This window comes from Neodiprion virginianus, chromosome 1, assembly GCF_021901495.1.
Source record: "Neodiprion virginianus isolate iyNeoVirg1 chromosome 1, iyNeoVirg1.1, whole genome shotgun sequence".
Taxonomy (NCBI): domain Eukaryota; kingdom Metazoa; phylum Arthropoda; class Insecta; order Hymenoptera; family Diprionidae; genus Neodiprion; species Neodiprion virginianus.
This window is the reverse complement of record NC_060877.1, coordinates 2,910,403-2,922,991: the sequence shown is the minus strand read 5'-3', so window position 1 is coordinate 2,922,991 and position 12,589 is coordinate 2,910,403.

The window sequence follows — 12,589 nt, the reverse complement described above, 5'->3', positions numbered from 1 at the left end:
ACATAAGACGAGAGTTTCCCAATCTAACCGCATCGCTGTATAATTCTACAGGAACGAAAACTCGGCAGCGTGGATGAGCAATAAATTTTCTCCAACAGGAGGCCGTATAGGAACGGGTTGTCTGACCTTTTCGCAACAAATTATCACCGTCAGACAAGTTGGGCATTACAGACACCTATAAGGTTCTCTGATTCATGTGAGAAATAAACAAGTGGAAATAACTTAACAAAATAAGGACCATGCGACGTATAGGACGATATAAATACTACGGGGTAAATTCAATCACTGTGATTGAAAGCGAACCTAATAAGGGTCGAAGCGTCACCTCTCGATATCTCGTTTATTTTGCCGTATAATTCTGTAATCCGTACAACCACCGATCACGGGAGAATCTTTTTTCGACGAGCCGATATCCCGACGACAAAACAAAATTCGTGTCTGTATATAAAGAGACGTCATCGGCACTGCTTACGTTACAGTGTTTCGATAACGACGATGCGCGAAAATAAATTCGGTCAATTTTATTGCGTAAAAAGTTAATTGAAAACCCGACGATACACATGGCTTACATCATCGTATCGTAGAAGCGTGTGATACGAGGTATGGTGTAATTTACTCCGTAGCCGCGCAAGCGCCAGCGTTTTGTGATATGATAAAAAGCTCTAATACGTGAATCGCGTCGCGCCGACCGCGGTCTCGATTCCAGGAGCAACCCGAGGAAACTCTCGTACGGAAGAGGTGGAGAATTAAATCCAAATGAAAATGCGGTTAAAAGCAGGTCAGCCGCCACGCGGCTTACACCGAGCGGAGGTAATCAGAATAAATATGAAACTCGGCTGGAGGCGCGTATGTAGTGCGCGGATCGCGGAGGAGGAAGAGGGCAGCCGGGGAAGGTGCTCGTATTCATCACGAGCACTTCTCCATTAACCCTCGGCGCGCGATGGAGCTCGGCGAGACTTACTGCATATTGATGCCATCCATCCGATCCTCCCGGGCCCCGCATCTTGCACCCCTCGTCCCGTCCGCTCCCTCCTTCGGGCTCGGCTCGATAGCGGCAATATACATCGGAGTTTCGCACTTTAAAAGCGAGTCTCGAGTGCGTATAATAAACCGGGAAAGCAGCAAGTGTCACCGAGATCCAGGCGGTCGGGCCTTACGGCCCAATAAAAGTTGTCTCTGTCTGATAGGCGGCTAAATCGGGCTCCCAACCCCCTAATGCGTCATTACCGTCTGCCTTTACGGTCTACTCGTATCATTTCACTTAGGTATATTGATATGGCAACGGGCTCCCGACCTTGCCCAACGAAAACAACGGCCCCTCTAAATGCCAACCGACAAACGGGGTTCAGGTTGCTCAATACACACGCCCGACGTACGCTGCATCTCCTCACCGTGATTTTAGAGCTTTTTTAGGGCCGCCTTACGACGCCGATATTGCCCCAGTGTGCTTGCCGAGTTCCCCTCGTCCCTTGGAATCGCGTCACGAAATCTGGGGTTGCTTTTCCTTATTACCACGCGAGTACACACGATCGTTGGATCGTTGGATCGGTTATCGCAGTACTCCGATACCCTACACCTGGTCCCGTGCGTTAGTCTCGCATTACTTGAGACGATCGTTCGACGATAATTTTACCGGTAATATGCACGATGCGATAACTAATAGAGAATCGAAAGTCAGGTTTATATACGCGACTAGCAACTTGTTACGCTATCACGCTCGACAGCCGAGACGGAATCACTTGAACATCAGAAGTTATTAATAACCCTATTGATTCAACTGTAAGCTCCGTGGCCAATTGAATAGTGGAAGTCTGAAGCAGTCGCTCGACACGCTTGGAACGTTGTTCGTTTGAATTTGACGGTGCTAGTCGAGGTTGCGATAAATTACACCTGAGAAGCATAGTTCACTTCGCTCGAATTGACTCGATGTCTAAACGTGATAAAAATCGTAAATTAAGTGACCGTGTTAGAGGAACACATTTGTTCTTATCTGACCATTAAACTATCTTAATCACTCCAACACTCAACGGATTTACACGTACGTCTTAATAGGCACGTAGTATCTTCAAAGAAATTGGGTGTCTGAAGGGAACTTTTCGATTATCGAAGTTTATCACAGTAGTTGATTAGCATTTTTAAGTATCATCGAATGGAATCCCGGGATTTCGGGGCTATTTTCTTGATGAATACAGTCAACTGGAACCAGTTTTATTGAAGAATTGAATCAACTGTTCCACGCCGATCTTCAAAGGTTTGTTTAAAATCATTCGGAAAGCTTCATTGTCTCAACGAATAATATAATAATATAATTTTTCCACGACTTCACTGATCAGTTCTGAAGACTATTAAGAAATTTACCTTTCAGCAAACTTGTTTCGTGCACACTCGACTCGGAAATTAATTTCCGCAACAAATTTACCGATACGCGGAACTATTTGGTAATGCAACTTTCTGACAAACCGTGATAACTTTTTCTTAAGCGGTATAAAAAAATGGTGAGAATTCTTACTTTGGACGACAAGTTCGGACAGTCGATGTCCAGGAAAGACGAGTTGAGCGATGGCGTTGGCCGAACGGTCGGTCGAAAACTAAGCGTTAGTCTAACCCCACGTTTCGCGTCATCCCCGCAACCCGAGCATCGTCCTTCGGGTGAAAGACTAGGTACAATATAAAAAAGGGAGAAAAAAAATACGGACTTTGAAACCCATTTGTCGGCTGCGCGAGGTCACGGCCCTCAGGGCACGTCTTCGTCCCGACGGCCGCCGCGCTGGTCGGCCAAGAGGAAGAGGTACCGGCCAGCCAAGTTGCCCTCCTCAACCCTCGTTACCCTCACGAGTCGCGCTGAGCCATAAACACCCCCTGAAGTCACCCCGTTAAATGGTTTTTTTTAAAGCCGAAATTGGGTACCTACCTTTTTTAACAACCCTTGAGGTCACTTCGGTTACTCCCGGGGCCCGTGGCAAAGCCGCACTATTGCAGGAAATGCGTGCTGTGGACATTCTTCTCGTCGCGGTTTTACTGCGAGCCTTGAAATTCTTCGCAGGTCTTTTAACAACCTCCGGCTGTGAGAGAGGTGCCGGACAAGTTTTTATCCTTTTTACACGCCCCGTTCAAAAAATGAGAAATATAAAGGAAAACGAGCAAGGGTAGACCTTGAAGACGTCTCTCTGTCTTTTCGTTTGTCACGCTGCCGTGCCGCAGGTATTTTTTATATTTTTTTCCTCTCATCTCCTACCCCTACGTAATACAACCAGGTACCAACTCTTATCTTTCTCAGTTGCACTGTCGATACGTCTCCGATCGGTAGACTTTGAGTTTTTCGGCTCTACCAAGAACCGAACGAAAGGGACCCAACCCATTATCCGGACGAACGGCAATGACAGTAGTTAGTTCTGCCGCTACAGGGATTTTCAATATCCCCGGTAGGCGCGAGCGATCCCAAAAGTCGAGAGACTCTGGAGTTAATATCGCGATATTTACGAGCCGCCAAGCTTATCCCTGCTAAACCCGTTAGGTGATTATCCGAGCGTCCATACCGGCCACGAAAAGCTACCTGCTGCGTTCCAAGGTAGTAGGAATATGTAATCAGAAGTAAAGTTATTTCAGCAGCGGCGGGGAGGCGCGGGACGAGGTGAAATTTATCGCAACGAAATTCTAATCAGCTATTTTTCAAATTTACAATATACCAGAACAGCGTTACACATCCGCGATAAGTTCTCCTCGACCAGGTGACGTTTGACAGTTTGCCTACCCGAAGAGGGCAAAAAGCGACGTGCGGAACTCGACTGCGTTTCGGATACATTCCGCACGACCACTTGCCCGTGTACCTCCGATAGATCGGCTCGCCGCGAATCCGCTCTCGACTTAATATTTGCAAGCATCATTAACCAAAGGGTGGGGGAGTCCCAACCCGTTCTATCGACGGTGCGCGTAACGCAGGACGTAACTAACCGGCTCGCCATGCCGACCGGCGCGCTGCACTGCGGCCATATCCCGTAGAGTATGGGAAATCTATGAGCTCATATCCGGGGCATGAACTGTGCACCGCGGGCCAAATGGACGCGGCAATAACCGGCGTTAACGCTAATTCGCGAAATTCTGATCGACGATGCTGGAACGTCGAACGAGAGGGACGGGAGGAGGGGATGGAGCGTGAGGTCCAGGGACCGGGAGGGACGCGGGGTGAGCCATGCATTCATGGAGAAACGGAGAGGGCACGACTAGACCAGAGCTAGGGTCGCGGAACCATGCGTAATGGGGTGACGATCGGGGTTGCCGAAGCGGTCTCGGCCCACCCTTCCTTCCCGTGATGATTTACGACGGCATCCGTCCGGCCCCTGGCCCTAGGACTCGAGACCCTAAGCCCAGGGCGCATCGCGTTGCTGGGTGGTTCGCAGAGATCGGTCGAGTCCATGCGAATGCGATCAATCGCGCGGTACGGAGCCTAACCGGAGATTCTGGACCACCGTCGTTTATTTCCTCTTCGTTATACGCGGAGAGGTGGTGCAGGGTATGTTACGTATCGATTGGTATACGCGGCGCGTATTTACTCCCGAAGATTTTCTTGCGCAAGGAATATTATTCGGTATCAAGACGATCGTCGGAGCGTCGTCGATCTTATCGCGTATACCAGTAGCCGTAACTAACGTAGGTACCTATAGGCGGCACACCCGCGAGATCGGGGAGTGTCTGAAAATTATGTGTGAATCGTTTCTTACTTGGCTTTCTAAAGATCATACAAGCTCGCGTTAAGCTGGGTTATAAACCTTTTTTGACACACGTTTCGACGGTTGGACCACCCGTCCTTCCTTACTTCCATGCTTGTAGTTATATGCTTGTACAAATTCGATGATATTTCAGAATTCCGGAGCTGATTCTCAGGGGATCGTTATTTGTGTACGGCATAAATCATGGTCATTTTTATCCCAACGATGTGGACTGGTTGCGGGTACTGACTTATTCACGTATTTATGCAGGTCTGTACGAAGAATTTTTAGTTAAAACTTAAATTCATTAGACAGTTTTGTTGATGCCTCGTGATGTCGAGTTTCATTGCCAGTCGAACGGTTGAAAACGAGTTCACGTAATTATTACCCGCGTTTGATTCATGATTCGACGAACAAACGAGATATACAAATGCGTTATCGAATTCCTGAAAAACTTTGTAGAATCGATATCCGTTCGATCGATGATTTAATTCGTTGTGAAAATTCCAGAACAAGTTTATTCGCAAAACATCGTACGCCAAGAAGTTGTCTAATGAAAAATGCGCGATTATGCATACCACGATTTATTCATAGACCTCTGTGGCTCTGGAGGGTTATCAATTATGTTTACTCACTCGTAACTTAAATCGTTGTCTGAACACTTTAAAATCTATCAGCTTATGCGCCTTACGGGAAAACTTATAGCGCTTGAAGTATTTTTAACGGGGCAAAGAACTTTTATTTAGCAAGATGGTAGAAGCGCGCTGAGTTAGGGCCGAGAAAAAAATAAAAGGTGAGCCGCGAAGACCAGTTGGACCAGTCCGCCATCTTGATCCCTCTGCCCGTCGTATACCCATAGGTCTCGAGTAGCCCGCATTCAAAGGGCAACTTCAGTTAATTGTAATCAAAATTTTCACCGGTTAACCTAATTGCTTGTTTTATTTTTAATGCAGCTGTTGATCACGGCATCCTTCTCGAGACCTTCGTTGCTCCCCGACCAACTGCTGAAGCTCTTGATGTGCAGTTCGAACTTACATCCAACCATCAAACGTCAAGTATCGATTCTGCGCTTTGACGTTTTCAACGAGACAAACGCCCGAAGACAGTTTGAAGAATTTCTCCAGATGTGTGCAGGTAACGCATTGCCACTTAAAAATTAGAAAAATTTACCGTAGAATCTTGAATATTCATGCGAACGCTGGGAAATTACGAATTATAAAATGCAGTCCCGCGTATCGGTGAGATCGCAGCGTTCGGTAGTGAAAAAATGTTGGGAGTTGGTAGATATTATTGGTCACTTTGTCGGTATGTCGACGGCTGGAACTTCTTCGATAATGTCGTAATTAGCATTCTTGTGGTGGAACAGGAAATCGGACTGATCATAATCTGGTGGTCTCTCGTACGTTAGGTTATAATAAATTTTCAATACCAAGGAAGAAAAAAACGGCAAAGTCTTGAGGCTTCAAGCCTCGAGAAGTTATTTATCTACGTGTGGCATGTCACGTCTACAACAGCGACGAGCTTCTCTCGCTCATTTTATCACCGATCAGCGAACTGATCCCCCGAGACTATTTCGAAACACTCTTTACTTCTTACTTTTTTTTTACGTACGACGTGTCACGTTCGATTTCAGTGATTCGCGCTTCTTTAGTTTTCATTCATTGTCACGGGCTGTAAGTACGTGCGAATGGCTCTCAGCGATAACGATCTTCAGTGAAAACTTGGACCTTGGGCAAGTTTGAATGGAAATCCGAGCGATTGCGTGGATGATTTGGAGAACCGCCGTCAGTTTGCCGTCGGATCGAGGGAGCCTGGGACGCGTCGGTTCCCTAGCAGTAGAAACGCCTCGGATGTTTTCCGTCGCGAGACATAAAATGGTTCTGGAGCAGGTTAACGTGTCTACGGCGAGTAATGATCTTCCAGGGCAAGAAAAGCTGGACCCAATTAAAAGGCTAATAACAGTCCCCAGACCAGCGCTGTGACTCGTTAACGCCCCTTCTCACGTATCACGTTTTTCAATCCAATAAATTACCCGGTTCACGCTACGGGCCGCCGTTCAGAATGCGTCGCCACACACCAACGCCGCATTGTACCTCACTAGAAATGCATAATTACGTGTTATTTTCAACCCCGTGTCTAGCCGCATCGTTTTACCGCAGCTACTATCTAAATGCAAACGGTAGTCAAAGGCGACGATCACTGAATCATGGCGCACAAATAAAAAACCATCGGCAGGCCGTAAAGTAACACACAAGTTTCAGGTTCGTTATGCTCTTGGTTGCCAGTCACTGTCACAACCGTGTTTTCATTTTCGTTGTGATGATCGGCAATCAAGTTTGATTTTAGTCGAACAGTAACTGGCAGAGAAATATTTCGATGGTCCAAATGTATTCGAGTCTCGCTGTGATTTTGTAAGAATTATATTCTCGCTGCATGCTGTAACGACAAGGAAAAAAAATATTGTGCCATTGAATAAAAAGTGATGATAAATTAAGTCGAATCTCTGGGTTATCGAATAGGCGTATTACGGTGAACGGAGTGCCGAGACGAGGCAAGAGCCGAGACCAGTAATGGATATTGCTAGGGTGCAGTTTGCGGAAGACGAGGGTCAGGACAACCAGCCAAAGCTTAGGTAGGTTGTGTAAGTATTGGTGGTAGTGGACCGAGATTTCGACCTTTGGCTTATTAACATTTGGTTCCTCTTAGCGTGGCTGGCGCCCGCGTGCGACAAATTACGCATTTTACGAACTCCGAAACGACCCATAACGCTCACACAAATGTCACTCGACAACCACTCGACACGAGTGTGTATATACAGGCATAACATACCACACCGTTGCAGAGGCAGTGTGCTGCCGTGTATGGGTACGCTTAACAGGGATGATACCAGTCGTTTTTTTTCTTTTGCTTTTTTGTTTCTTTTTTTTTTTTCTCATACACCGAAGAGCCACAGCTCGTTTGTACGTGTTGAATAGCCAAAAGCCAAGGGAACTGATTTACATTCACGGATATGCGAATCGGGCTTTTTTTCAGACTAGTGAAAATCCTCTTTTATGCTTCACTTTCATCCGGACCACACAGAATCCGTACACCAGAGACGTGAATCATGAGTGCAAAAAGTAGGTATGACAGACAGTCGTAACTCTACTCTGAAATTGGAACGCTACTTTCGTTGCAAGGCTTCATCGGTTATCGGTGCTTCAGATAGATATTATGATTTGCCCTCAAATCACGAACGAGCCGACAAAGCAACCGAACGGCCATATCTGCCGTATACTTTTAGCTTGTGGATAAAAGCGCAGGACTGGATGCACGTTTGGGTTAGACCAACGAAGAAGATACTCTGCGAGATAAACGGAAGAAAATCAATGGTGCACGATCACTGGTACCCTGCAAAGTACGGGCTTATTACATACATAGTCAATGCTCGTGCTCGTGTATGCGCTTGATTGTTTTACACACTTTGAGCTAGTCTAGCGCATTATTCTCAATCTAATTTTGTACTCGGTACAGTAGTTTCTCAACATGTCTCGCGTAGTCTGTCCCAATGTTGGGATAGATACGAAATCGGATATCGTCTAGGGGCGGTTAGCGGTTTCCAATTCAAATCGACCTCACCTAGCAAGTATGCAATCGAACCAACCAAAGTAGCTCGGAACGAACGCAGCGTCCCTTTGCGATGAATAATTTAAACGCGAAAAGCGAGTCGACGCGGCGCGTTGAACGCGCTCGCTCTCGAGACTCTCCGACATTCCTGCACGCATTTGCACTCGCGATTGTGAATCTTGAGTCTGCGGGGGCTACACTCTCGGATGTTAGATAGGTAGGACCTTATCTATATCTGTACCTACCTACCTACCTATCTACCTATGTATGTATGCTATGCGCACGTACTTCTCGTGCACATAGCAGATATCCTGATTCACCAAAGGTAACGAGTCACCAACGACGATCGGTGTCGGTACGCAAGCTCATATAGCACTGTCCGACCTTACGACGCATCCGCTCAATTTGATCTTCTTACAGTTACCGACTTTCCTGTAGCCCATTTTGTTACCTCGCTCGAACAAACGATCGCATCAAAATTTCCATCGTCTATCCTCTAATCGGAACCGATCGCTTCAGCCTTTCCCCGTTGAAATCGCCTCGACGAGGTATGTGCTGATTGCACGACGGGATTCCTCTCCTTCTAATGTAATGCGATATTCCTGAATATTAAATATAGTGTCCGATATCGAATTTCGGATGAAGAAGCTGTGTTTTATCCCGTGCACAATGCCTAAAGCCAGCTGCAATAAGTACTAGGTACATCAGCGGTGTGTCTTTTTCGCGTTGAGTGGGGTAAAAAAAATCAAAGTATTAGTTCGGGACGGCAGATAGGTGGGATAAGGTAGTAGGCGGGTATAAGACTGGCGAAATCTCGGTTTCTCGCTGCAGGCGGTGGTTCGTTACCGTCAACGAAATACCCGACGGTACGAGGGTGCAGTTAACCTGCGTGCAGCGCGGTACACGAAAAAACAAATAAAGGGAAAAACAAACATTGCTAAAAAGAAAAAAGAAAAAAAAAGAAACGAAGCGAAGAATCGTATGTCCAGGGTCTTAGAGTGGACGAGGCTGCGGTAGCGGGAACATTTCTCGCGCCCGCGCGCTAGTTGGCGTGCACGTGCGGTCGAGGTAAGCCCGGATCATATTCTTAACGAGATTACTTTACGACTCGAAGGTCCTTTATCTACGTCGGCGGTACCAGGCGAGCTCTTATCCAAGCGCGGGCAAGACTCGCGTGATGTATCTCGCACTCAGCTCAGCTTGCGCCAACGCCATTACCTGCATCTCTTCTTACACATGCGTGTTCTCTTCGAGTTAAAAGCCAACTCGCATGCAGCCTGTTCCTCGCAAGGGTTGCAGCCTTTCAACGCCCCCTCTTATTCTATCAAATCGAAATACTCTGGGGATCGGAAAACAGAGATTTGATTTTCTCAAACGGCTTAGACACACTGCAGATCCGATGACGTTCTAAGTAGGTACCTAAGTACTGCCCACCTACTCGTCGAAACGCAACATAGAATTGCTAGACTGAGGCGAAATGTCAATTTATTGGAAAACGTTGATTTGAGATCGTTGAATACATGTTAAGAAAAGCTCACAATTTTTGATCGTGGATAAAATCATTTCTCCCTGATGCGGAAATTTTTCAGCTTCTTGCATGAACGTGAGAGGAGATTGGGGAGTTCGACTTCTCCGCGCGGACGTTTCGGGTCGAGCTTTGGCTCGAAGCCGAGAACACGATGCCCCGAAGGAGGTGCGAGCATGTTTCGTGAAGTAACGGGGTCATCGGGGGTGTCTCTGTGGCGTAATTTCCATATACCCGCTTGCGAGGACCGGCCGTGCGGTTCGGCCTACGCGACATGGAACCGGGCATTGCTCAGGCCGCTCCCACCTCCTGCAGGATTCGAAGTATCCTCGCCGCCGGAGTCGTCGAGGTCTGGGACGAAGGGGCGAAGGGGGAGGGTACTTACTCCGGTCTTGTACCTACTCTCGTGCTTCGTTATTCCCCGGCCATTTATCCTCCGAGTCTCTCGCGTGTCGTGATATACGCCTACCTATATATGCGCGTGTACGAGCCAAGGTATTCCTCTCTGCACGGACACACACGGATCCCCCGCAGCCAGCATCCCGACGTATCCTGATCCCATATGTAACTGGAGAACTCTGGGCTCCGACAACAACGGCCGGACAATGTTACGGGGAGAAAAAATTGGACACGAGGCGCTACGTCACCCTCCAGGCATCCCTTTGTTATGCTTTCTTCCTCTGCGGAGCTTACCTACTGTTGCAATCGCAGACTGACTGGCAGTCTATCCACGAATTCGTTCCGGAGACAAACATTCGACTTGAGACAAGAGGGTATTATTCATACTGCAGTTAGCTACCGTCGTGAAACCACTTCATTGGACACTCGTCTGACGTAAACAGATTCTCGAAAAACTTGTGCTCCTCGGATCAGAGAATACTGAGTTGGTTGTGACTCAAACTTACGGATATGGAACGTCATCGCGTGACCCAGTTTTATGAAAATCAACTGTTTCTAGGTGAAGTTGCGGGCCTGAAGGGGTGAGTCGAGGTCTGATCGCAAGTTTGATTAATATGGAGGAATTCATGGGATCCAGTGTGAAAACGGAGGTCTGTAATGGAATAGACGTATCAATGATCCTGCCTACCACAACAAGTTGCGAGAACGGATTCGAGAGTTGAGTTATTCAATAATTACGGGTTCAGGGTTATTTTACGAGGGATAATAAAGCGACGTCACAGCCGCTGCCTCGACGTCAGGCTGACTACGATGACTAGGGCATCCGCATGGCGTATGGTTCCATAATGACTTTTGTGTTTCAAATAGTAGACGAGTCGTATCGTAGTAAAATTAAGAGCTCCGGATATTTATGGCCTCACATACGTGCATATAACATATTCCCCCGCCCTTCTCCCCCAGCATGAGTGTTTTCGAATTCAATATGCGCCACTGGTGAACGGCTGCAGCACGGCAGACAGTGACTATTTGCATGAATCCTTGAGGGCAGCGCAATATTTACTTGAGCAAAATTTCCGCGCTGCATGGTCTCGGACTATCAACGAGAAAACGGAAAACGACTTGTCCGCGGTGAGGGTCTCTGATGGATCGTGTCAGTGCGGAAAGATGGTAAATCCTTGCGTTTCAGGGGCGCGAATCGCCTCGGGGAAACGAACAATGCCCCGGGTTATTTACACTCCGTCGGGTTCCCCGGACGCCCGCTAGTTTCGAATAATTTTCATTGATTTACCGCGGGTGAAAGAGGTATCGGGGGTCGGCGTTCTCCTTCTTCTCGGCCCTTATTAAGACTTAACCAAGGCGACGGATGGTACGCACGGTGCATCTAGGCATTATGGCCGCCGTCGCTCCTTGGCTCGCCGGTCGCCGAGGGCGTCGGGAGCGTCGGGGCGTCGAGGGACGTCAGGGACGCCCGGGGACGCGGACAGACGCGTCTTCCCGGTCATGGCGGGCGGAGGTTAGGGTCCAGGACATTCATCTTGTCCCCTTCGCGCCCCGCTCGACCCCGGCTCCCCGGCTCCCCGGCTCGTACACCAACATACATCTCCGGGGCGGGGGCTGCCCCTTCGTCTTGTCCCATGCCTTGCTTAACTTAACTCTACTCTCGATGCCGAGGAAGGCGGACGTCGCCTTACACCGAGTCGAGCCACCCGGGAAGGCGCGACGCGAGGCGACGAGCCTCAGTCGCAGCTTGCTTAATCCAAAGCGTGATTCATCCGAGACCATAGATTCGGATTATCTGCCGTCATCTGCATATTTACGAGCGTTCTGCCCTGATTGCATTCTGACCTACGAACGTCCCACCAAGATGGTCTCCTCTTCTGTCCACACTGCGCGGCCCCGATCAAATCGTCGATCAAACACGCTGCGGCTCTTCAGCTCCACGACTCCTTTACCAGTAGTAACAATAAAATACAATATTTCTCTCACCCCGGGACCTTCTATTCCGTTACTAAAATACGCCAGCAGTATTTTCCGGGTACTCGGATATCAGCCTGCCAGTAGATAAATATTAAAAAATTATATCACATCCTTATACAAAGTGAACCCCGCTGAACTTTCTTTTTATACCTACTTATAATATAACAGGTAACGTAAAATAATTCCCACAGTTTCCCCAATGAAAATAAAAACCAACCAAGTTGATGCTGTAAAAAGAGAACAATCACTAGTAATAATTGGGTGAACTCCAGACTGACCGAGGCTTATCGAAATCGGATGTCAACTTGGATGGGATCGATGGGGTTTCCTGGCGCTCGTTGTACATCACGCAGTGTCTCGCGGTTGAATATACGAT